Here is a 25937-nt window from a genome sequence, read left to right on the forward strand (position 1 = left end):
TTTTTTTCATACTTTTGGGATTTTGACGACAGGTCCCGGGTCATCGTTTTTTTTATTTATTTTTTTTTTTTTATACTTTCCTATCATTGTTAAAAGGCAAAAGATATTCTTTAAACTGATGGCAGTTAAGCTCCATCCACAAAGAAATTGAGTTCAAGTCCCGGGTCATGTTTTTTTTTTTTTCATACTTTTGGGATTTTGACGACAGGTCCCGGGTCATCGTTTTTTTTTTTTTTCATACTTTCCTATCATTGTTAAAAGGCAAAAGATATTCTTTAAACTGATGGCAGTTAAGCTCCATCCAAAAAGAAATTGAGTTCAAGTCCCGGGTCATGTTTTTTTTTTTTCATACTTTTGGGATTTTGACGACAGGTCCCGGGTCATCGTTTTTTTTTTTTTTTTTTTTTTCATACTTTCCTATCATTGTTAAAAGGCAAAAGATATTCTTTAAACTGATGTCAGTTAAGCTCCATCCACAAAGAAATTGAGTTCAAGTCCCGGGTCATGTTTTTTTTTTTTCATACTTTTGGGATTTTGACGACAGGTCCCGGGTCATCGTTTTTTTTTTTTTTTTCATACTTTCCTATCATTGTTAAAAGGCAAAAGATATTCTTTAAACTGATGGCAGTTAAGCTCCGTCCACAAAGAAATTGAGTTCAAGTCCCGGGTCATGTTTTTTTTTTTTTTTTTTTTTCATACTTTTGGGATTTTGACGACAAGTCCCGGGTCATGTTTTTTTTTTTTTTTTTTTTTTTCATACTTTTGGGATTTTGACGACAGGTCCCGGGTCATCGTTTTTTTTTTTTTTTTTCATACTTTCCTATCATGGTTAAAAGGCAAAAGATATTCTTTAAACTGATGGCAGTTAAGCTCCATCCACAAAAAAATTGAGTTCAAGTCCCGGGTCATGTTTTTTTTTTTTTTTTTTCATACTTTTGGGATTTTGACGACAGGTCCCGGGTCATCGTTTTTTTTCATACTTTCCTATCATTGTTAAAAGGCAAAAGATATTCTTTAAACTGATGGCAGTTAAGCTCCATCCACAAAGAAATTGAGTTCAAGTCCCGGGTCATGTTTTTTTTTTTCATAATTTTGGGATTTTGACGACAGGTCCCGGGTCATCGTTTTTTTTTTTTTTTTCATACTTTCCTATCATTGTTAAAAGGCAAAAGATATTCTTTAAACTGATGGCAGTTAAGCTCCATCCACAAAGAAATTGAGTTCAAGTCCCGGGTCATGGTTTTTTTTTTTTCATACTTTTGGGATTTTGACGACAGGTCCCGGGTCATCGTTTTTTTTATTTATTTTTTTTTTTTTATACTTTCCTATCATTGTTAAAAGGCAAAAGATATTCTTTAAACTGATGGCAGTTAAGCTCCATCCACAAAGAAATTGAGTTCAAGTCCCGGGTCATGTTTTTTTTTTTTTCATACTTTTGGGATTTTGACGACAGGTCCCGGGTCATCGTTTTTTTTTTTTTTTCATACTTTCCTATCATTGTTAAAAGGCAAAAGATATTCTTTAAACTGATGGCAGTTAAGCTCCATCCACAAAGAAATTGAGTTCAAGTCCCGGGTCATGTTTTTTTTTTTTTTTTTTTTCATACTTTTGGGATTTTGACGACAGGTCCCGGGTCATCGTTTTTTTTCATACTTTCCTATCATTGTTAAAAGGCAAAAGATATTCTTTAAACTGATGGCAGTTAAGCTCCATCCACAAAGAAATTGAGTTCAAGTCCCGGGTCATGTTTTTTTTTTTCATAATTTTGGGATTTTGACGACAGGTCCCGGGTCATCGTTTTTTTTTTTTTTTTCATACTTTCCTATCATTGTTAAAAGGCAAAAGATATTCTTTAAACTGATGGCAGTTAAGCTCCATCCACAAAGAAATTGAGTTCAAGTCCCGGGTCATGGTTTTTTTTTTTTCATACTTTTGGGATTTTGACGACAGGTCCCGGGTCATCGTTTTTTTTTTTTTTTTTTTTTTTTTTATACTTTCCTATCATTGTTAAAAGGCAAAAGATATTCTTTAAACTGATGGCAGTTAAGCTCCATCCACAAAGAAATTGAGTTCAAGTCCCGGGTCATGTTTTTTTTTTTTTCATACTTTTGGGATTTTGACGACAGGTCCCGGGTCATCGTTTTTTTTTTTTTTTTTTTTTTTTTTATACTTTCCTATCATTGTTAAAAGGCAAAAGATATTCTTTAAACTGATGGCAGTTAAGCTCCATCCAAAAAGAAATTGAGTTCAAGTCCCGGGTCATGTTTTTTTTTTTTCATACTTTTGGGATTTTGACGACAGGTCCCGGGTCATCGTTTTTTTTTTTTTTTTTTTTTTCATACTTTCCTATCATTGTCAAAAGGCAAAAGATATTCTTTAAACTGATGTCAGTTAAGCTCCATCCACAAAGAAATTGAGTTCAAGTCCCGGGTCATGTTTTTTTTTTTTCATACTTTTGGGATTTTGACGACAGGTCCCGGGTCATCGTTTTTTTTTTTTTTTTCATACTTTCCTATCATTGTTAAAAGGCAAAAGATATTCTTTAAACTGATGGCAGTTAAGCTCCGTCCACAAAGAAATTGAGTTCAAGTCCCGGGTCATGTTTTTTTTTTTTTTTTTTTTTCATACTTTTGGGATTTTGACGACAAGTCCCGGGTCATGTTTTTTTTTTTTTTTTTTTTTTTCATACTTTTGGGATTTTGACGACAGGTCCCGGGTCATCGTTTTTTTTTTTTTTTTTCATACTTTCCTATCATGGTTAAAAGGCAAAAGATATTCTTTAAACTGATGGCAGTTAAGCTCCATCCACAAAAAAATTGAGTTCAAGTCCCGGGTCATGTTTTTTTTTTTTTTTTTTCATACTTTTGGGATTTTGACGACAGGTCCCGGGTCATCGTTTTTTTTCATACTTTCCTATCATTGTTAAAAGGCAAAAGATATTCTTTAAACTGATGGCAGTTAAGCTCCATCCACAAAGAAATTGAGTTCAAGTCCCGGGTCATGTTTTTTTTTTTCATAATTTTGGGATTTTGACGACAGGTCCCGGGTCATCGTTTTTTTTTTTTTTTTCATACTTTCCTATCATTGTTAAAAGGCAAAAGATATTCTTTAAACTGATGGCAGTTAAGCTCCATCCACAAAGAAATTGAGTTCAAGTCCCGGGTCATGGTTTTTTTTTTTTCATACTTTTGGGATTTTGACGACAGGTCCCGGGTCATCGTTTTTTTTATTTATTTTTTTTTTTTATACTTTCCTATCATTGTTAAAAGGCAAAAGATATTCTTTAAACTGATGGCAGTTAAGCTCCATCCACAAAGAAATTGAGTTCAAGTCCCGGGTCATGTTTTTTTTTTTTTCATACTTTTGGGATTTTGACGACAGGTCCCGGGTCATCGTTTTTTTTTTTTTTTCATACTTTCCTATCATTGTTAAAAGGCAAAAGATATTCTTTAAACTGATGGCAGTTAAGCTCCATCCACAAAGAAATTGAGTTCAAGTCCCGGGTCATGTTTTTTTTTTTTTTTTTTTTCATACTTTTGGGATTTTGACGACAGGTCCCGGGTCATCGTTTTTTTTCATACTTTCCTATCATTGTTAAAAGGCAAAAGATATTCTTTAAACTGATGGCAGTTAAGCTCCATCCACAAAGAAATTGAGTTCAAGTCCCGGGTCATGTTTTTTTTTTTCATAATTTTGGGATTTTGACGACAGGTCCCGGGTCATCGTTTTTTTTTTTTTTTTCATACTTTCCTATCATTGTTAAAAGGCAAAAGATATTCTTTAAACTGATGGCAGTTAAGCTCCATCCACAAAGAAATTGAGTTCAAGTCCCGGGTCATGGTTTTTTTTTTTTCATACTTTTGGGATTTTGACGACAGGTCCCGGGTCATCGTTTTTTTTTTTTTTTTTTTTTTTTTTATACTTTCCTATCATTGTTAAAAGGCAAAAGATATTCTTTAAACTGATGGCAGTTAAGCTCCATCCACAAAGAAATTGAGTTCAAGTCCCGGGTCATGTTTTTTTTTTTTTCATACTTTTGGGATTTTGACGACAGGTCCCGGGTCATCGTTTTTTTTTTTGTTTTTTTTTTTCATACTTTCCTATCATTGTTAAAAGGCAAAAGATATTCTTTAAACTGATGGCAGTTAAGCTCCATCCACAAAGAAATTGAGTTCAAGTCCCGGGTCATGTTTTTTTTTTTTTTTTTTTTCTCATACTTTTGGGATTTTGACGACAGGTCCCGGGTCATCGTTTTTTTTTTTTTTTTTTTTTTTATACTTTCCTATCATGGTTAAAAAGCAAAAGATATTCTTTAAACTGATGGCAGTTAAGCTCCATCCACAAAGAAATTGAGTTCAAGTCCCGGGTCATGTTTTTTTTTTTCATACTTTTGGGATTTTGACGACAGGTCCCGGGTCATCGTTTTTTTTTTTTTTCATACTTTCCTATCATTGTTAAAAGGCAAAATATATTATTTAAACTGATGGCAGTTAAGCTCCATCCACAAAGAAATTGAGAACAAGTCCCGGGTCATGTTTTTTTTTTTTCATACTTTTGGGATTTTGAAGACAGGTCATCGTTTTTTTTTTTTTTTCATACTTTCCTATCATTGTTAAAAGGCAAAATATATTATTTAAACTGATGGCAGTTAAGCTCCATCCACAAAGAAATTGAGTTCAAGTCCCGGGTCATGTTTTTTTTTTTTTTTTTTTTCATACTTTTGGGATTTTGACGACAGGTCCCGGGTCATCGTTTTTTTTTTTTTTTTATACTTTCCTATCATGGTTAAAAAGCAAAAGATATTCTTTAAACTGATGGCAGTTAAGCTCCATCCACAAAGAAATTGAGTTCAAGTCCCGGGTCATGGTTTTTTTTTTTTCATACTTTTGGGATTTTGACGACAGGTCCCGGGTCATCGTTTTTTTTATTTATTTTTTTTTTTTTATACTTTCCTATCATTGTTAAAAGGCAAAAGATATTCTTTAAACTGATGGCAGTTAAGCTCCATCCACAAAGAAATTGAGTTCAAGTCCCGGGTCATGTTTTTTTTTTTTTCATACTTTTGGGATTTTGACGACAGGTCCCGGGTCATCGTTTTTTTTTTTTTTCATACTTTCCTATCATTGTTAAAAGGCAAAAGATATTCTTTAAACTGATGGCAGTTAAGCTCCATCCAAAAAGAAATTGAGTTCAAGTCCCGGGTCATGTTTTTTTTTTTTCATACTTTTGGGATTTTGACGACAGGTCCCGGGTCATCGTTTTTTTTTTTTTTTTTTTTTTTTTTTTCATACTTTCCTATCATTGTTAAAAGGCAAAAGATATTCTTTAAACTGATGTCAGTTAAGCTCCATCCACAAAGAAATTGAGTTCAAGTCCCGGGTCATGTTTTTTTTTTTTCATACTTTTGGGATTTTGACGACAGGTCCCGGGTCATCGTTTTTTTTTTTTTTTTCATACTTTCCTATCATTGTTAAAAGGCAAAAGATATTCTTTAAACTGATGGCAGTTAAGCTCCGTCCACAAAGAAATTGAGTTCAAGTCCCGGGTCATGTTTTTTTTTTTTTTTTTTTTTCATACTTTTGGGATTTTGACGACAAGTCCCGGGTCATGTTTTTTTTTTTTTTTTTTTTTTTCATACTTTTGGGATTTTGACGACAGGTCCCGGGTCATCGTTTTTTTTTTTTTTTTTCATACTTTCCTATCATGGTTAAAAGGCAAAAGATATTCTTTAAACTGATGGCAGTTAAGCTCCATCCACAAAAAAATTGAGTTCAAGTCCCGGGTCATGTTTTTTTTTTTTTTTTTTCATACTTTTGGGATTTTGACGACAGGTCCCGGGTCATCGTTTTTTTTCATACTTTCCTATCATTGTTAAAAGGCAAAAGATATTCTTTAAACTGATGGCAGTTAAGCTCCATCCACAAAGAAATTGAGTTCAAGTCCCGGGTCATGTTTTTTTTTTTCATAATTTTGGGATTTTGACGACAGGTCCCGGGTCATCGTTTTTTTTTTTTTTTTCATACTTTCCTATCATTGTTAAAAGGCAAAAGATATTCTTTAAACTGATGGCAGTTAAGCTCCATCCACAAAGAAATTGAGTTCAAGTCCCGGGTCATGGTTTTTTTTTTTTCATACTTTTGGGATTTTGACGACAGGTCCCGGGTCATCGTTTTTTTTTTTTTTTTTTTTTTTTATACTTTCCTATCATTGTTAAAAGGCAAAAGATATTCTTTAAACTGATGGCAGTTAAGCTCCATCCACAAAGAAATTGAGTTCAAGTCCCGGGTCATGTTTTTTTTTTTTTCATACTTTTGGGATTTTGACGACAGGTCCCGGGTCATCGTTTTTTTTATTATTTTTTTTTTTTTTATACTTTCCTATCATTGTTAAAAGGCAAAAGATATTCTTTAAACTGATGGCAGTTAAGCTCCATCCACAAAGAAATTGAGTTCAAGTCCCGGGTCATGTTTTTTTTTTTTTCATACTTTTGGGATTTTGACGACAGGTCCCGGGTCATCGTTTTTTTTTTTTTTTTTCATACTTTCCTATCATTGTTAAAAGGCAAAAGATATTCTTTAAACTGATGGCAGTTAAGCTCCATCCACAAAGAAATTGAGTTCAAGTCCCGGGTCATGTTTTTTTTTTTTTTTTTTTTTCATACTTTTGGGATTTTGACGACAGGTCCCGGGTCATCGTTTTTTTTCATACTTTCCTATCATTGTTAAAAGGCAAAAGATATTCTTTAAACTGATGGCAGTTAAGCTCCATCCACAAAGAAATTGAGTTCAAGTCCCGGGTCATGTTTTTTTTTTTCATAATTTTGGGATTTTGACGACAGGTCCCGGGTCATCGTTTTTTTTTTTTTTTTCATACTTTCCTATCATTGTTAAAAGGCAAAAGATATTCTTTAAACTGATGGCAGTTAAGCTCCATCCACAAAGAAATTGAGTTCAAGTCCCGGGTCATGGTTTTTTTTTTTTCATACTTTTGGGATTTTGACGACAGGTCCCGGGTCATCGTTTTTTTTTTTTTTTTTTTTTTTTTTATACTTTCCTATCATTGTTAAAAGGCAAAAGATATTCTTTAAACTGATGGCAGTTAAGCTCCATCCACAAAGAAATTGAGTTCAAGTCCCGGGTCATGTTTTTTTTTTTTTCATACTTTTGGGATTTTGACGACAGGTCCCGGGTCATCGTTTTTTTTTTTTTTTCATACTTTCCTATCATTGTTAAAAGGCAAAAGATATTCTTTAAACTGATGGCAGTTAAGCTCCATCCACAAAGAAATTGAGTTCAAGTCCCGGGTCATGTTTTTTTTTTTTTTTTTTTTTCATGCTTTTGGGATTTTGACGACAGGTCCTGGGTCATCGTTTTTTTTTTTTTTTTCATACTTTCCTATCATGGTTAAAAGGCAAAAGATATTCTTTAAACTGATGGCAGTTAAGCTCCATCCACAAAAAAATTGAGTTCAAGTCCCGGGTCATGTTTTTTTTTTTTTTTTTTCATACTTTTGGGATTTTGACGACAGGTCCCGGGTCATCGTTTTTTTTCATACTTTCCTATCATTGTTAAAAGGCAAAAGATATTCTTTAAACTGATGGCAGTTAAGCTCCATCCACAAAGAAATTGAGTTCAAGTCCCGGGTCATGTTTTTTTTTTTTTCATACTTTTGGGATTTTGACGACAGGTCCCGGGTCATCGTTTTTTTTTTTTTTTCATACTTTCCTATCATTGTTAAAAGGCAAAAGACATTCTTTAAACTGATGGCAGTTAAGCTCCATCCACAAAGAAATTGAGTTCAAGTCCCGGGTCATGTTTTTTTTTTTCATACTTTTGGGATTTTGACGACAGGTCCCGGGTCATCGTTTTTTTTTTTTTTTTATACTTTCCTATCATGGTTAAAAAGCAAAAGATATTCTTTAAACTGATGGCAGTTAAGCTCCATCCACAAAGAAATTGAGTTCAAGTCCCGGGTCATGTTTTTTTTTTTTTTTTTTTTTCATACTTTTGGGATTTTGACGACAGGTCCCGGGTCATCGTTTTTTTTTTTTTTTCATACTTTCCTATCATGGTTAAAAAGCAAAAGATATTCTTTAAACTGATGGCAGTTAAGCTCCATCCACAAAGAAATTGAGTTCAAGTCCCGGGTCATGTTTTTTTTTTTTTTTTTTTCTCATACTTTTGGGATTTTGACGACAGGTCCCGGGTCATCGTTTTTTTTTTTTTTTCATGCTTTCCTATCATTGTTAAAAGGCAAAAGATATTCTTTAAACTGATGGCAGTTAAGCTCCATCCACAAAGAAATTGAGTTCAAGTCCCGGGTCATGTTTTTTTGTTTTGTTTTTTTCATACTTTTGGGATTTTGAAGACAGGTCCCGGGTCATCGTTTTTTTTTTTTTTTCATACTTTCCTATCATTGTTAAAAGGCAAAATATATTATTTAAACTGATGGCAGTTAAGCTCCATCCACAAAGAAATTGAGTTCAAGTCCCGGGTCATCGTTTTTTTTTTTTTTTTATACTTTCCTATCATGGTTAAAAAGCAAAAGATATTCTTTAAACTGATGGCAGTTAAGCTCCATCCACAAAGAAATTGAGTTCAAGTCCCGGGTCATGGTTTTTTTTTTTTCATACTTTTGGGATTTTGACGACAGGTCCCGGGTCATCGTTTTTTTTATTTATTTTTTTTTTTTTATACTTTCCTATCATTGTTAAAAGGCAAAAGATATTCTTTAAACTGATGGCAGTTAAGCTCCATCCACAAAGAAATTGAGTTCAAGTCCCGGGTCATGTTTTTTTTTTTTTCATACTTTTGGGATTTTGACGACAGGTCCCGGGTCATCGTTTTTTTTTTTTTTCATACTTTCCTATCATTGTTAAAAGGCAAAAGATATTCTTTAAACTGATGGCAGTTAAGCTCCATCCAAAAAGAAATTGAGTTCAAGTCCCGGGTCATGTTTTTTTTTTTTCATACTTTTGGGATTTTGACGACAGGTCCCGGGTCATCGTTTTTTTTTTTTTTTTCATACTTTCCTATCATTGTTAAAAGGCAAAAGATATTCTTTAAACTGATGGCAGTTAAGCTCCGTCCACAAAGAAATTGAGTTCAAGTCCCGGGTCATGTTTTTTTTTTTTTTTTTTTTTCATACTTTTGGGATTTTGACGACAAGTCCCGGGTCATGTTTTTTTTTTTTTTTTTTTTTTTCATACTTTTGGGATTTTGACGACAGGTCCCGGGTCATCGTTTTTTTTTTTTTTTTTTTTTTTTTTATACTTTCCTATCATTGTTAAAAGGCAAAAGATATTCTTTAAACTGATGGCAGTTAAGCTCCATCCACAAAGAAATTGAGTTCAAGTCCCGGGTCATGTTTTTTTTTTTTTCATACTTTTGGGATTTTGACGACAGGTCCCGGGTCATCGTTTTTTTTTTTTTTTCATACTTTCCTATCATTGTTAAAAGGCAAAAGATATTCTTTAAACTGATGGCAGTTAAGCTCCATCCACAAAGAAATTGAGTTCAAGTCCCGGGTCATGTTTTTTTTTTTTTTTTTTTTTCATACTTTTGGGATTTTGACGACAGGTCCCGGGTCATCGTTTTTTTTCATACTTTCCTATCATTGTTAAAAGGCAAAAGATATTCTTTAAACTGATGGCAGTTAAGCTCCATCCACAAAGAAATTGAGTTCAAGTCCCGGGTCATGTTTTTTTTTTTCATAATTTTGGGATTTTGACGACAGGTCCCGGGTCATCGTTTTTTTTTTTTTTTTCATACTTTCCTATCATTGTTAAAAGGCAAAAGATATTCTTTAAACTGATGGCAGTTAAGCTCCATCCACAAAGAAATTGAGTTCAAGTCCCGGGTCATGTTTTTTTTTTTTTCATACTTTTGGGATTTTGACGACAGGTCCCGGGTCATCGTTTTTTTTTTTTTTTTTTTTTTTTTTATACTTTCCTATCATTGTTAAAAGGCAAAAGATATTCTTTAAACTGATGGCAGTTAAGCTCCATCCACAAAGAAATTGAGTTCAAGTCCCGGGTCATGTTTTTTTTTTTTTCATACTTTTGGGATTTTGACGACAGGTCCCGGGTCATCGTTTTTTTTTTTTTTTCATACTTTCCTATCATTGTTAAAAGGCAAAAGATATTCTTTAAACTGATGGCAGTTAAGCTCCATCCAAAAAGAAATTGAGTTCAAGTCCCGGGTCATGTTTTTTTTTTTTCATACTTTTGGGATTTTGACGACAGGTCCCGGGTCATCGTTTTTTTTTTTTTTTTATTTTTTTTTTTCATACTTTCCTATCATTGTTAAAAGGCAAAAGATATTCTTTAAACTGATGTCAGTTAAGCTCCATCCACAAAGAAATTGAGTTCAAGTCCCGGGTCATGTTTTTTTTTTTTCATACTTTTGGGATTTTGACGACAGGTCCCGGGTCATCGTTTTTTTTTTTTTTTTCATACTTTCCTATCATTGTTAAAAGGCAAAAGATATTCTTTAAACTGATGGCAGTTAAGCTCCGTCCACAAAGAAATTGAGTTCAAGTCCCGGGTCATGTTTTTTTTTTTTTTTTTTTTTCATACTTTTGGGATTTTGACGACAAGTCCCGGGTCATGTTTTTTTTTTTTTTTTTTTTTTTCATACTTTTGGGATTTTGACGACAGGTCCCGGGTCATCGTTTTTTTTTTTTTTTTTCATACTTTCCTATCATGGTTAAAAGGCAAAAGATATTCTTTAAACTGATGGCAGTTAAGCTCCATCCACAAAAAAATTGAGTTCAAGTCCCGGGTCATGTTTTTTTTTTTTTTTTTTCATACTTTTGGGATTTTGACGACAGGTCCCGGGTCATCGTTTTTTTTCATACTTTCCTATCATTGTTAAAAGGCAAAAGATATTCTTTAAACTGATGGCAGTTAAGCTCCATCCACAAAGAAATTGAGTTCAAGTCCCGGGTCATGTTTTTTTTTTTCATAATTTTGGGATTTTGACGACAGGTCCCGGGTCATCGTTTTTTTTTTTTTTTTCATACTTTCCTATCATTGTTAAAAGGCAAAAGATATTCTTTAAACTGATGGCAGTTAAGCTCCATCCACAAAGAAATTGAGTTCAAGTCCCGGGTCATGGTTTTTTTTTTTTCATACTTTTGGGATTTTGACGACAGGTCCCGGGTCATCGTTTTTTTTATTATTTTTTTTTTTTTTATACTTTCCTATCATTGTTAAAAGGCAAAAGATATTCTTTAAACTGATGGCAGTTAAGCTCCATCCACAAAGAAATTGAGTTCAAGTCCCGGGTCATGTTTTTTTTTTTTTCATACTTTTGGGATTTTGACGACAGGTCCCGGGTCATCGTTTTTTTTTTTTTTTTTCATACTTTCCTATCATTGTTAAAAGGCAAAAGATATTCTTTAAACTGATGGCAGTTAAGCTCCATCCACAAAGAAATTGAGTTCAAGTCCCGGGTCATGTTTTTTTTTTTTTTTTTTTTTCATACTTTTGGGATTTTGACGACAGGTCCCGGGTCATCGTTTTTTTTCATACTTTCCTATCATTGTTAAAAGGCAAAAGATATTCTTTAAACTGATGGCAGTTAAGCTCCATCCACAAAGAAATTGAGTTCAAGTCCCGGGTCATGTTTTTTTTTTTCATAATTTTGGGATTTTGACGACAGGTCCCGGGTCATCGTTTTTTTTTTTTTTTTCATACTTTCCTATCATTGTTAAAAGGCAAAAGATATTCTTTAAACTGATGGCAGTTAAGCTCCATCCACAAAGAAATTGAGTTCAAGTCCCGGGTCATGGTTTTTTTTTTTTCATACTTTTGGGATTTTGACGACAGGTCCCGGGTCATCGTTTTTTTTTTTTTTTTTTTTTTTTTATACTTTCCTATCATTGTTAAAAGGCAAAAGATATTCTTTAAACTGATGGCAGTTAAGCTCCATCCACAAAGAAATTGAGTTCAAGTCCCGGGTCATGTTTTTTTTTTTTTCATACTTTTGGGATTTTGACGACAGGTCCCGGGTCATCGTTTTTTTTTTTTTTTTCATACTTTCCTATCATTGTTAAAAGGCAAAAGATATTCTTTAAACTGATGGCAGTTAAGCTCCATCCACAAAGAAATTGAGTTCAAGTCCCGGGTCATGTTTTTTTTTTTCATACTTTTGGGATTTTGACGACAGGTCCCGGGTCATCGTTTTTTTTTTTTTTTTATACTTTCCTATCATGGTTAAAAAGCAAAAGATATTCTTTAAACTGATGGCAGTTAAGCTCCATCCACAAAGAAATTGAGTTCAAGTCCCGGGTCATGTTTTTTTTTTTTTCATACTTTTGGGATTTTGACGACAGGTCCCGGGTCATCGTTTTTTTTTTTTTTTTCATACTTTCCTATCATTGTTAAAAGGCAAAAGATATTCTTTAAACTGATGGCAGTTAAGCTCCATCCACAAAGAAATTGAGTTCAAGTCCCGGGTCATGTTTTTTTTTTTTTTTTTTTTCATACTTTTGGGATTTTGACGACAGGTCCCGGGTCATCGTTTTTTTTTTTTTTTCATACTTTCCTATCATGGTTAAAAAGCAAAAGATATTCTTTAAACTGATGGCAGTTAAGCTCCATCCACAAAGAAATTGAGTTCAAGTCCCGGGTCATGTTTTTTTTTTTTTTTTTTTCTCATACTTTTGGGATTTTGACGACAGGTCCCGGGTCATCGTTTTTTTTTTTTTTTCATACTTTCCTATCATTGTTAAAAGGCAAAAGATATTCTTTAAACTGATGGCAGTTAAGCTCCATCCACAAAGAAATTGAGTTCAAGTCCCGGGTCATGTTTTTTTTTTTTTCATACTTTTGGGATTTTGACGACAGGTCCCGGGTCATCGTTTTTTTTTTTTTTTTTTTTTTTTTTCATACTTTCCTATCATTGTTAAAAGGCAAAAGATATTCTTTAAACTGATGGCAGTTAAGCTCCATCCACAAAGAAATTGAGTTCAAGTCCCGGGTCATGTTTTTTTTTTTTCATACTTTTGGGATTTTGACGACAGGTCCCGGGTCATCGTTTTTTTTTTTTTTTCATACTTTCCTATCATTGTTAAAAGGCAAAAGATATTCTTTAAACTGATGGCAGTTAAGCTCCATCCACAAAGAAATTGAGTTCAAGTCCCGGGTCATGTTTTTTTTTTTTCATACTTTTGGGATTTTGACGACAGGTCCCGGGTCATCGTTTTTTTTTTTTTTTTCATACTTTCCTATCATGGTTAAAAAGCAAAAGATATTCTTTAAACTGATGGCAGTTAAGCTCCATCCACAAAGAAATTGAGTTCAAGTCCCGGGTCATGTTTTTTTTTTTTCATACTTTTGGGATTTTGACGACAGGTCCCGGGTCATCGTTTTTTTTTTTTTTCATACTTTCCTATCATTGTTAAAAGGCAAAAGATATTCTTTAAACTGATGGCAGTTAAGCTCCATCCACAAAGAAATTGAGTTCAAGTCCCGGGTCATGTTTTTTTTTTTTCATACTTTTGGGATTTTGACGACAGGTCCCGGGTCATCGTTTTTTTTTTTTTTCATACTTTCCTATCATTGTTAAAAGGCAAAAGATATTCTTTAAACTGATGGCAGTTAAGCTCCATCCACAAAGAAATTAAGTTCAAGTCCCGGGTCATGTTTTTTTTTTTTCATACTTTTGGGATTTTGACGACAGGTCCCGGGTCATCGTTTTTTTTTTTTTTTTCATACTTTCCTATCATTGTTAAAAGGCAAAAGATATTCTTTAAACTGATGGCAGTTAAGCTCCATCCACAAAGAAATTGAGTTCAAGTCCCGGGTCATGTTTTTTTTTTTTTTTTTTTTTTTCATACTTTTGGGATTTTGACGACAGGTCCCGGGTCATCGTTTTTTTTTTTTTTTCATACTTTCCTATCATGGTTAAAAAGCAAAAGATATTCTTTAAACTGATGGCAGTTAAGCTCCATCCACAAAGAAATTGAGTTCAAGTCCCGGGTCATGTTTTTTTTTTTTCATACTTTTGGGATTTTGACGACAGGTCCCGGGTCATCGTTTTTTTTTTTTTTCATACTTTCCTATCATTGTTAAAAGGCAAAAGATATTCTTTAAACTGATGGCAGTTAAGCTCCATCCACAAAGAAATTGAGTTCAAGTCCCGGGTCATGTTTTTTTTTTTTCATACTTTTGGGATTTTGACGACAGGTCCCGGGTCATCGTTTTTTTTTTTTTTCATACTTTCCTATCATTGTTAAAAGGCAAAAGATATTCTTTAAACTGATGGCAGTTAAGCTCCATCCACAAAGAAATTAAGTTCAAGTCCCGGGTCATGTTTTTTTTTTTTTTTTTTTCTCATACTTTTGGGATTTTGACGACAGGTCCCGGGTCATCGTTTTTTTTTTTTTCATACTTTCCTATCATGGTTAAAAAGCAAAATATATTCTTTAAACTGATGGCAGTTAAGCTCCATCCACAAAAAAATTGAGTTCAAGTCCCGGGTCATGTTTTTTTTTTTTTTTTTTTTCTCATACTTTTGGGATTTTGACGACAGGTCCCGGGTCATCGTTTTTTTTTTTTTTTTTTTTTTTTCATACTTTCCTATCATTGTTAAAAGGCAAAAGATATTCTTTAAACTGATGGCAGTTAAGCTCCATCCAAAAAAAAATTGAGTTCAAGTCCCGGGTCATGTTTTTTTTTTTTCATACTTTTGGGATTTTGACGACAGGTCCCGGGTCATCATTTTTTTTTTTTTTTTTTTTTTCATACTTTCCTATCATTGTTAAAAGGCAAAAGATATTCTTTAAACTGATGGCAGTTAAGCTCCATCCAAAAAAAAATTGAGTTCAAGTCCCGGGTCATGTTTTTTTTTTTTCATACTTTTGGGATTTTGACGACAGGTCCCGGGTCATCGTTTTTTTTTTTTTTTCATACTTTCCTATCATTGTTAAAAGACAAAAGATATTCTTTAAACTGATGGCAGTTAAGCTCCATCCACAAAGAAATTGAGTTCAAGTCCCGGGTCATGTTTTTTTTTTTTTTTTTTTTTTTCCATACTTTTGGGATTTTGACGACAGGTCCCGGGTCATCGTTTTTTTTTTTTTTTTTTTTTTTCATACTTTCCTATCATTGTTAAAAGGCAAAAGATATTCTTTAAACTGATGGCAGTTAAGCTCCATCCACAAAGAAATTGAGTTCAAGTCCCGGGTCATGTTTTTTTTTTTTTTTTTTTTCTCATACTTTTGGGATTTTGACGACAGGTCCCGGGTCATCGTTTTTTTTTTTTATTTTATTTTTATACTTTCCTATCATGGTTAAAAAGCAAAAGATATTCTTTAAACTGATGGCAGTTAAGCTCCATCCACAAAGAAATTGAGTTCAAGTCCCGGGTCATGTTTTTTTTTTCATACTTTTGGGATTTTGACGACAGGTCCCGGGTCATCGTTTTTTTTTTTTTTTTTTTTTTTTTTTTTTATACTTTCCTATCATTGTTAAAAGGCAAAAGATATTCTTTAAACTGATGGCAGTTAAGCTCCATCCACAAAGAAATTGAGTTCAAGTCCCGGGTCATGTTTTTTTGTTTTGTTTTTTTCATACTTTTGGGATTTTGAAGACAGGTCCCGGGTCATCGTTTTTTTTTTTTTTTCATACTTTCCTATCATTGTTAAAAGGCAAAATATATTATTTAAACTGATGGCAGTTAAGCTCCATCCACAAAGAAATTGAGAACAAGTCCCGGGTCATGTTTTTTTTTTTTCATACTTTTGGGATTTTGAAGACAGGTCCCGGGTCATCGTTTTTTTTTTTTTTTCATACTTTCCTATCATTGTTAAAAGGCAAAATATATTATTTAAACTGATGGCAGTTAAGCTCCATCCACAAAGAAATTGAGTTCAAGTCCCGGGTCATGTTTTTTTTTTTTTTTTTTTTCATACTTTTGGGATTTTGACGACAGGTCCCGTTGTAAGGTTTCGTCATCGTTTTTTTTATTTATTTTTAAGGTCATCGTTTTTTTTACTTATTTTTTTTTTTTTATACTTTCCTATCATTGTTAAAAGGCAAAAGATATTCTTTAAACTGATGGCAGTTAAGCTCCATCCACAAAGAAATTGAGTTCAAGTCCCGGGTCATGTTTTTTTTTTTTTCATACTTTTGGGATTTTGACGACAGGTCCCGGGTCATCGTTTTTTTTTTTTTTCATACTTTCCTATCATTGTTAAAAGGCAAAAGATATTCTTTAAACTGATGGCAGTTAAGCTCCATCCAAAAAGAAATTGAGTTCAAGTCCCGGGTCATGTTTTTTTTTTTTCATACTTTTGGGATTTTGACGACAGGTCCCGGGTCATCGTTTTTTTTTTTTTTTTTTTTTTTTTTTTTCATACTTTCCTATCATTGTTAAAAGGCAAAAGATATTCTTTAAACTGATGTCAGTTAAGCTCCATCCACAAAGAAATTGAGTTCAAGTCCCGGGTCATGTTTTTTTTTTTTCATACTTTTGGGATTTTGACGACAGGTCCCGGGTCATCGTTTTTTTTTTTTTTTTCATACTTTCCTATCATTGTTAAAAGGCAAAAGATATTCTTTAAACTGATGGCAGTTAAGCTCCGTCCACAAAGAAATTGAGTTCAAGTCCCGGGTCATGTTTTTTTTTTTTTTTTTTTTTCATACTTTTAGGATTTTGACGACAAGTCCCGGGTCATGTTTTTTTTTTTTTTTTTTTTTTTCATACTTTTGGGATTTTGACGACAGGTCCCGGGTCATCGTTTTTTTTTTTTTTTTCATACTTTCCTATCATGGTTAAAAGGCAAAAGATATTCTTTAAACTGATGGCAGTTAAGCTCCATCCACAAAAAAATTGAGTTCAAGTCCCGGGTCATGTTTTTTTTTTTTTTTTTTCATACTTTTGGGATTTTGACGACAGGTCCCGGGTCATCGTTTTTTTTCATACTTTCCTATCATTGTTAAAAGGCAAAAGATATTCTTTAAACTGATGGCAGTTAAGCTCCATCCACAAAGAAATTGAGTTCAAGTCCCGGGTCATGTTTTTTTTTTTCATAATTTTGGGATTTTGACGACAGGTCCCGGGTCATCGTTTTTTTTTTTTTTTTCATACTTTCCTATCATTGTTAAAAGGCAAAAGATATTCTTTAAACTGATGGCAGTTAAGCTCCATCCACAAAGAAATTGAGTTCAAGTCCCGGGTCATGGTTTTTTTTTTTTCATACTTTTGGGATTTTGACGACAGGTCCCGGGTCATCGTTTTTTTTATTTATTTTTTTTTTTTTATACTTTCCTATCATTGTTAAAAGGCAAAAGATATTCTTTAAACTGATGGCAGTTAAGCTCCATCCACAAAGAAATTGAGTTCAAGTCCCGGGTCATGTTTTTTTTTTTTTCATACTTTTGGGATTTTGACGACAGGTCCCGGGTCATCGTTTTTTTTTTTTTTTCATACTTTCCTATCATTGTTAAAAGGCAAAAGATATTCTTTAAACTGATGGCAGTTAAGCTCCATCCACAAAGAAATTGAGTTCAAGTCCCGGGTCATGTTTTTTTTTTTTTTTTTTTTTCATACTTTTGGGATTTTGACGACAGGTCCCGGGTCATCGTTTTTTTTCATACTTTCCTATCATTGTTAAAAGGCAAAAGATATTCTTTAAACTGATGGCAGTTAAGCTCCATCCACAAAGAAATTGAGTTCAAGTCCCGGGTCATGTTTTTTTTTTCCATAATTTTGGGATTTTGACGACAGGTCCCGGGTCATCGTTTTTTTTTTTTTTTTCATACTTTCCTATCATTGTTAAAAGGCAAAAGATATTCTTTAAACTGATGGCAGTTAAGCTCCATCCACAAAGAAATTGAGTTCAAGTCCCGGGTCATGGTTTTTTTTTTTTCATACTTTTGGGATTTTGACGACAGGTCCCGGGTCATCGTTTTTTTTTTTTTTTTTTTTTTTTTTATACTTTCCTATCATTGTTAAAAGGCAAAAGATATTCTTTAAACTGATGGCAGTTAAGCTCCATCCACAAAGAAATTGAGTTCAAGTCCCGGGTCATGTTTTTTTTTTTTTCATACTTTTGGGATTTTGACGACAGGTCCCGGGTCATCGTTTTTTTTTTTTTTTCATACTTTCCTATCATTGTTAAAAGGCAAAAGATATTCTTTAAACTGATGGCAGTTAAGCTCCATCCACAAAGAAATTGAGTTCAAGTCCCGGGTCATGTTTTTTTATTTATTTTTTTTTCATACTTTTGGGATTTTGACGACAGGTCCTGGGTCATCGTTTTTTTTTTTTTTTTCATACTTTCCTATCATGGTTAAAAGGCAAAAGATATTCTTTAAACTGATGGCAGTTAAGCTCCATCCACAAAGAAATTGAGTTCAAGTCCCGGGTCATGTTTTTTTTTTTTTTTTTTTTCATACTTTTGGGATTTTGACGACAGGTCCCGGGTCATCGTTTTTTTTTTTTTTTCATACTTTCCTATCATGGTTAAAAAGCAAAAGATATTCTTTAAACTGATGGCAGTTAAGCTCCATCCACAAAGAAATTGAGTTCAAGTCCCGGGTCATGTTTTTTTTTTTTTTTTTTTTTTCATACTTTTGGGATTTTGACGACAGGTCCCGGGTCATCGTTTTTTTTTTTTTTTTTCATACTTTCATATCATTGTTAAAAGGCAAAAGATATTCTTTAAACTGATGGCAGTTAAGCTCCATCCACAAAGAAATTGAGTTCAAGTCCCGGGTCATGTTTTTTTTTTTCATACTTTTGGGATTTTGACGACAGGTCCCGGGTCATCGTTTTTTTTTTTTTTTCATACTTTCCTATCATTGTTAAAAGGCAAAAGATATTCTTTAAACTGATGGCAGTTAAGCTCCATCCACAAAGAAATTGAGTTCAAGTCCCGGGTCATGTTTTTTTTTTTTTTTTTTTTTTCATACTTTTGGGATTTTGACGACAGGTCCCGGGTCATCGTTTTTTTTTTTTTTTTTTTTTTTTCATACTTTCCTATCATTGTTAAAAGGCAAAAGATATTCTTTAAACTGATGGCAGTTAAGCTCCATCCACAAAGAAATTGAGTTCAAGTCCCGGGTCATGTTTTTTTTTTTCATACTTTTGGGATTTTGACGACAGGTCCCGGGTCATCGTTTTTTTTTTTTTTTTCATACTTTTGGGATTTTGACGACAGGTCCCGGGTCATCGTTTGTTGTTTTTTTTTCATACTTTCCTATCATTGTTAAAAGGCAAAATATATTCTTTAAACTGATGGCAGTTAAGCTCCATCCACAAAGAAATTGAGTTCAAGTCCCGGGTCATGTTTTTTTTTTTTTTTTTTTTTTCATACTTTTGGGATTTTGACGACAGGTCCCGGGTCATCGTTTTTTTTTTTTTTTCATACTTTCCTATCATGGTTAAAAAGCAAAAGATATTCTTTAAACTGATGGCAGTTAAGCTCCATCCACAAAGAAATTGAGTTCAAGTCCCGGATCATGTTTTTTTTTTTCATACTTTTGGGATTTTGACGACAGGTCCCGGGTCATCGTTTTTTTTTTTTTTTTTCATACTTTCCTATCATTGTTAAAAGGCAAAAGATATTCTTTAAACTGATGGCAGTTAAGCTCCATCCACAAAAAAATTGAGTTCAAGTCCCGGGTCATGTTTTTTTTTTTTTTCATACTTTTGGGATTTTGACGACAGGTCCCGGGTCATCGTTTTTTTTTTTTTTTTCATACTTTCCTATCTTTGTTAAAAGGCAAAAGATATTCTTTAAACTGATGGCAGTTAAGCTCCATCCACAAAGAAATTGAGTTCAAGTCCCGGGTCATGTTTTTTTTTTTTTCATACTTTTGGGATTTTGACGACAGGTCCCGGGTCATCGTTTTTTTTTTTTTTTTCATACTTTCCTATCATTGTTAAAAGGCAAAAGATATTCTTTAAACTGTTGGCAGTTAAGCTCCATCCACAAAGAAATTGAGTTCAAGTCCCGGGTCATGTTTTTTTTTTTTTTTTTTTTTTCATTCTTTTGGGATTTTGACGACAGGTCCCGGGTCATCGTTTTTTTTTTTTTTTTTCATACTTTCCTATCATTGTTAAAAGACAAAAGATATTCTTTAAACTGATGGCAGTTAAGCTCCACCCACAAAGAAATTGAGTTCAAGTCCCGGGTCATGTTTTTTTTTTTCATACTTTTGGGATTTTGACGACAGGTCCCGGGTCATCGTTTTTTTTTTTTTTTTCATACTTTCCTATAATTGTTAAAAGGCAAAATATATTCTTTAAACTGATGGCAGTTAAGCTCCATCCACAAAAAAATTGAGTTCAAGTCCCGGGTCATGTTTTTTTTTTTTTCATACTTTTGGGATTTTTTTACGACAGGTCCCGGGTCATCGTTTTTTTTTTTTTTTCATACTTTCCTATCATTGTTAAAAGGCAAAAGATATTCTTTAAACTGATGGCAGTTAAGCTCCATCCACAAAAAAATTGAGTTCAAGTCCCGGGTCATGTTTTTTTTTTTTTTTTTTTCATACTTTTGGGATTTTGACGACAGGTCCCGGGTCATCGTTTTTTTTTTTTTTTCATACTTTCCTAACATTGTTAAAAGGCAAAAGATATTCTTTAAACTGATGGCAGTTAAGCTCCATCCACAAAGAAATTGAGTTCAAGTCCCGGGTCATGTTTTTTTTTTTTTTTTTTTTTTCATACTTTTGGGATTTTGACGACAGAACCCGGGTCATCGTTTGTTGTTTTTTTTTCATACTTTCCTATCATTGTTAAAAGGCAAAAGATATTCTTTAAACTGATGGCAGTTAAGCTCCATCCACAAAGAAATTGAGTTCAAGTCCCGGGTCATGTTTTTTTTTTTTTTTTTTTTCTCATACTTTTGGGATTTTGACGACAGAACCCGGGTCATCGTTTGTTTTTTTTTTTTCATACTTTCCTATCATTGTTAAAAGGCAAAAGATATTCTTTAAACTGATGGCAGTTAAGCTCCATCCACAAAGAAATTGAGTTCAAGTCCCGGGTCATGTTTTTTTTTTTTTCATACTTTTGGGATTTTGACGACAGGTCATCGTTTTTTTTTTTTTTTTTTTTTTTTTCATACTTTCCTATCATTGTTAAAAGGCAAAATATATTCTTTAAACTGATGGCAGTTAAGCTCCATCCACAAAAAAATTGAGTTCAAGTCCCGGGTCATGTTTTTTTTTTTTTTTTTTTTTCATACTTTTGGGATTTTGACGACAGGTCCCGGGTCATCGTTTTTTTTTTTTTTTCATACTTTCCTATCATTGTTAAAAGGCAAAATATATTCTTTAAACTGGTGGCAGTTAAGCTCCATCCACAAAGAAATTGAGTTCAAGTCCCGGGTCATGTTTTTTTTTTTTTCATACTTTTGGGATTTTGACGACAGGTCCCGGGTCATCGTTTTTTTTTTTTTTTTTTTTTTTCATACTTTCCTATCATTGTTAAAAGGCAAAATATATTCTTTAAACTGATGGCAGTTAAGCTCCATCCACAAAGAAATTGAGTTCAAGTCCCGGGTCATGTTTTTTTTTTTTTTTTTCTCATACTTTTGGGATTTTGACGACAGGTCCCGGGTCATCGTTTTTTTTTTTGTTTTTTTTTTTTCATACTTTCCTATCATTGTTAAAAGGCAAAAGATATTCTTTAAACTGATGGCAGTTAAGCTCCATCCACAAAGAAATTGAGTTCAAGTCCCGGGTCATGTTTTTTTTTTTTTTTTTTTTCTCATACTTTTGGGATTTTGACGACAGGTCCCGGGTCATCTGGTTTTTCTTTCATACTTTCCTATCATTGTTAAAAGGCGAAATATATTCTTTAAACTGATGGCAGTTGAGCTCCATCCACAAAGAAATTGAGTTCAAGTCCCGGGTCATGTTTTTTTTCTTTTTTTTTTCTCATACTTTTGGGATTTTGACGACAGGTCCCGGGTCATCGTTTTTTTTTTTTGTTTGTTTTTTCATACTTTCCTATCATTATTAAAAGGCAAAATATATTCTTTAAACTGATGGCAGTTAAGCTCCATCCACAAAGAAATTGAGTTCAAGTCCCGGGTCATGTTTTTTTTTTTTCTCATACTTTTGGGATTTTGACGACAGGTCCCGGGTCATCGTTTTTTGTTTTTTTTTCATACTTTCCTATCATTGTTAAAAGGCAAAATATATTCTTTAAACTGATGGCAGTTAAGCTCCATCCACAAAGAAATTGAGTTCAAGTCCCGGGTCATGTTTTTTTTTTTTTTTTTTCATACTTTTGGGATTTTGACGACAGGTCCCGGGTCATCGTTTTTTTTTTTTTTTTTTTTTCATACTTTCCTATCATTGTTAAAAGGCAAAAGATATTCTTTAAACTGATGGCAGTTAAGCTCCATCCACAAAGAAATTGAGTTCAAGTCCCGGGTCATGTTTTTTTTTTTCATACTTTTGGGATTTTGACGACAGGTCCCGGGTCATCGGTTTTTTTTTTTTTTTTTTTTTCATACTTTCCTATCATTGTTAAAAGGCAAAAGATATTCTTTAAACTGATGGCAGTTAAGCTCCATCCACAAAGAAATTGAGTTCAAGTCCCGGGTCATGTTTTTTTTTTTCATACTTTTGGGATTTTGACGACAGGTCATCGTTTTTTTTTTTTTTTTTTTTTTCATACTTTCCTATCATTATTAAAAGGCAAAAGATATTCTTTAAACTGATGGCAGTTAAGCTCCATCCACAAAGAAATTGAGTTCAAGTCCCGGGTCATGTTTTTTTTTTTTTCTCATACTTTTGGGATTTTGACGACAGGTCCCGGGTCATCGTTTTTTTTTTTTTTTTCCATACTTTCCTATCATTGTAAAAAGGCAAAATATATTCTTTAAACTGATGGCAGTTAAGCTCCATCCACAAAAAAATTGAGTTCAAGTCCCTGGTCATGTTTTTTTTTTTTTCTCATACTTTTGGGATTTTGACATCGCAGCATGTTCATTATAGCCTTAATAAAATATAATAATAAAATAGTCAACCTTACATATAAAAATTACACTGCTCTGTTTAAATAGTCAGTTGTACAGTTTGTGCCGTTCATACTAAGCACCGCTCCACTGTGATGTTTCCAAGCACATTTTTGCGCATTTGAAGAGGATAATTTTTCTATATTGGAATGTGAGTGTACAAAGTGTACAAAGTACAAAGCCTATAATAAAGAATAGTTTAGCATCCAAAAATGTTAATAATATATATATTATTATTATATATATATATAATAATATATATGTTAAAAATAGGGGGGAAAAGAATTTACATAATATATATATATATATATATATATATATATATATATATATATATATATTTATATATATATAATTAAAGCTGCAAGCAGCGATGGAGGGCCCAAGCTTTAGTGGATCTAAAGGCACCAGGGTGGCGGTGCCACCGGCTTGGGCCCGCAATCGCTGCTTGCAGCTTTAATTGAAATATTAATGTTTAATATAAATATTAAACATTAATTTTGAATATTAATGAAATTGGTTTTGGCTCAAAGGAAGACGACAGATTATTATCTTAGTGTGTCTTTTTATCTTTTCTTCTGTACTTTATTTTCTCTAGAGTCTCTCAGTAGAGACATGCACAAAAAAAAAAATTGGGGGTGTGAAATTGCACAGCTCATCATACACTGGTCTTTTGAAAAAGTTACTTTCCTCCCTAATTTCTAGTCTGGGACTAAAGATACCAAGAAACCACACATACTTTCACTTGGGAAAATGGTTCATGACAAGAAAACCATTGTCTCCTGCTTGTTTACTTAAAGCAGTTAACATGTTTTTGCTTGATTTTGTGGTTGTTTCGGAAGAAATGCCACCCACCGCCCTATATAAACTTTCATGTTGTAAACTTCCACATTATCACAGAATTATTCAATATTATGACACTAAAGGGATTGTTCACCCAAAAATTATTTAAAAAATGCACAATTTATTCAGTCCAAGCTGCTTTTGGCAAACATCTTCTTTCGTTTTTACTCACATGAGAGTGAGTAAAGAATTTTTTGGGGTAACTATCGCTCATTTTTACTAAATAGTAAAAAAAAACTTGCTTTATCATTATCAAAAATCCTTTCCATTTAAAGTTTCCATTGCCACTGTTTGACCCTGTGTGTCGTGAGAGCAGCTTGTAAAACCCAATAAAAGCTCCACCAACCTGCTGGTAACACTATAAATCTTCCTGTTAATTTCACCTGGATAATCAAAAAGACGACCAAAAAGAGCCCACAAATTTGTATTAAAAAAAAACGATTTGAGCATCATAAATCCTGTTGGGGTGGTTAGCATAAACTCCAAAGTGTTAATTTAGTTTTCTGTGAATACTAGTTGTGGTCGGCTCCCAGCGTCTGCAGACATGGCTTGCACGCAATGGCAGATGCAGAGAATTTAAAGGCCACGTCCTGTGAAGTTACAGGCAGTAATCTGAGCTCTGAATGCCATGCATTTGAACTATTTGTGCTGCTTAGCTAAGATTGCACACAATTGTTTCTTATATCCTTATATTATATAGAATTATTATATAGAACACAATACTGCCTGACCACCCTTTTAGAGATGTAACAATGGAGGAGAGCCTGGATTTTTAGCTATAGCCTATTTAATTATTTGGTTATATATATATACATTTATTTTGTTTTAGGCGTATTTATTACATCTCTCTGTTATGTTCTTTGCTCATTTTCTCTAGTACTTCAATGAAGAATCACATTCTACCCTCTTAACCCTCAATTTAGTAATGGGACAATGCATTCTACACACGCTCATTATATTTACTATTTCCCTGCTGTTCTTGTCCAAAGTCACATCCAGAATCCTCACTGGAACAAATTTGCCTCAGACCAGATGTGTGTGAGCTGATTTAAACCTGGAAGTGAAGAGAACGGATTTTGGAAACGTTGGAAACAAAATAAAGTAATGGAATAAAACATGATCATCAGGTTTTACACAAACTTGTGAAGTTTATGCAGCCCAAACACTGCTATCAATAAGGATATAAAAGTGGAACAAACCAAAATATTATGGCATACAATAAAAATAAAGAGTTTTTATGCAGTCAAAAATAAAAAATAATTAAGGAAATAAATAAATAAAGCTCTCTATAAATAAATATAGCCAAATCGATTTTTCCAGTCTATATCAGACTTTTTAATGATTTAGACACATCAGCTAAATCTAATTTCTGGCCAATGTATGCACAGATATATGACGTGAGAAGACCTTGTGGGTGAGAACACGAGAACTTTCTCACATTATATGTGTTATATCGCACTTTTCTGTCTTGCGCAGTATCACAGCATCATTATCTCTGTGTTAGCAGAGTGACATTACAACACTGCGGATGATTTATTTCAGGCCATGACCCCTGAAGATCCAGTGCTTTTTGAGTCTACATGTCTAATATTTATTTTTTCTCAAGCGCTGGTCTAAGACCAGTTTTCAGTTTTTCGGCTAAATCCTAAACCATTAAAAGTGGAAAAAGAGGAAATAGTAAAAAGGAAGTCAGCAGCAAGGGAATCCCACGAATAACCAGCTCAAGTATATTAATTCCAACCATCCCTAAGGCTACATCTCTTAAAGTTCACCTATTTTACACACCACCTGCAGAAGCAGTTCTGTCTTTTTCGGACATTTTAAGATTGTTTCTTGCATGATAAAGTGCTTGAGACTTGCATAAGCATTTGCGATTTTTCACAAGTGACTTTAAACACATGTTCTGGTGTGGACAAGGAGTTTATAACCCTCCACCTGCACGTCTTACAGGGGTGTGCACAGGTTGTAGTTCCTTCCTTATTGTCTCAACTTAAAGGGGTGGTTGATTATGATTTCACTCGACTTTAGTTAGTGTGTAATGTTGCTGTTTGAGCATAAACAACATCTGTAAAGTTACAATGCTCAAAGTTCAAAGCAAAGGGAGATAT

This window comes from Phoxinus phoxinus (genome assembly GCF_949152265.1).
Source record: "Phoxinus phoxinus genome assembly, chromosome: 4".
Taxonomy (NCBI): Eukaryota; Metazoa; Chordata; class Actinopteri; order Cypriniformes; family Leuciscidae; genus Phoxinus; species Phoxinus phoxinus.